Raw genomic sequence first — 1,169 nt, forward strand, 5'->3', positions numbered from 1 at the left:
GGTGCCCGTCGCTCCGAATCGAGCCCGGGGTTTTCGTGCGTGTAACTGGGCGGGCGTTTGGACCCGGTTGTCCGGGAGCGGGTCCCCAACGGCGGGAGATTGCCTGGGTTTGGCCGGCCGGCAGTCGAACGCCTCTGGCTCCGAACTCCCGTGTCCGATTTCGGTCTGGGAGGGCTCGTTGGAAAGCCCCGACGCTGGCGCACACTATATTATCGGACTGGACCCCGGCAAGTTCGGGGAAGTGTCGCAGTCCCGTTCCGGCTGCCGCCCCGTCGGTCAGCGGCAGCTTATCGGGGATAACTTCGGGACGGAAAGTCCGATCCGGTCGGGGTGAACTGCGACTGAACGGGGTGGCGGGGCCGCACAGACCAGTAGCGGGCTTGTGTAGCTGCCTCTTGGCCCGGCCGAGGTACAGCCGTTGGCTGGAGACCGCTTTCCGACTGCTGAGCCGGTGCCGCGGGGATCCACCTTGACGCGCCGGCTGTACTAGCAAGCCAGGGGCAAGGGGCATCCAGTGGTACCGGAACGGAGTCGGTCCGACACCGGGAAGCCGGGTGCCCGTCTCTCCGAATCGAGCCCGGTGTTTTCGTGCGTGTAACTGGGCGGGCGTTTGGACCCGGTTGTCCGGGAGCGTGTCCGCAACGGCGGGAGGTTGCCTGAGTTTGGCCGGCCGGCAGTCGAACGCCTTTCGCTCCGGAATCCCGTGTCCGATTTCGGTCAGGGAGGGCTCGTTGGAAAGCCCCGGCGCTCGCGCACACTATATTGTCGGACTGGATCCCGGCAAGTTCGGGAAAGTGTCGCCGACCCGTACCGGCTGCCGCCCCGTCGGTCAGCGGCAGCTTATCGGGGATAACTTCGGGAAGGAAAGTCCGATCCGGGCGGGGTCAACTGCCACTGAACGGGGTGGCGGGCCCGCACAGCGCACACTATATTGTCGGACTGGATCCCGGCAAGTTCGGGAAAGTGTCGCCGACCCGTACCGGCTGCCGCCCCGTCGGTCAGCGGCAGCTTATCGGGGATAACTTCGGGAAGGAAAGTCCGATCCGGGCGGGGTCAACTGCCACTGAACGGGGTGGCGGGCCCGCACAGACCAGTACCTGGCTTGTGTAGCTGCCCCTTTCCCCGGCCGAGGTGCAGCTGTTGGCTGGAGACCGCTTTCCGACTGCTGA

The sequence above is a fragment of the Somniosus microcephalus genome, unplaced genomic scaffold (assembly GCF_052327205.1).
Source record: "Somniosus microcephalus isolate GS21.2 unplaced genomic scaffold, FLI_Smic_1.0 scaffold302, whole genome shotgun sequence".
Classification (NCBI taxonomy): Eukaryota; Metazoa; Chordata; class Chondrichthyes; order Squaliformes; family Somniosidae; genus Somniosus; species Somniosus microcephalus.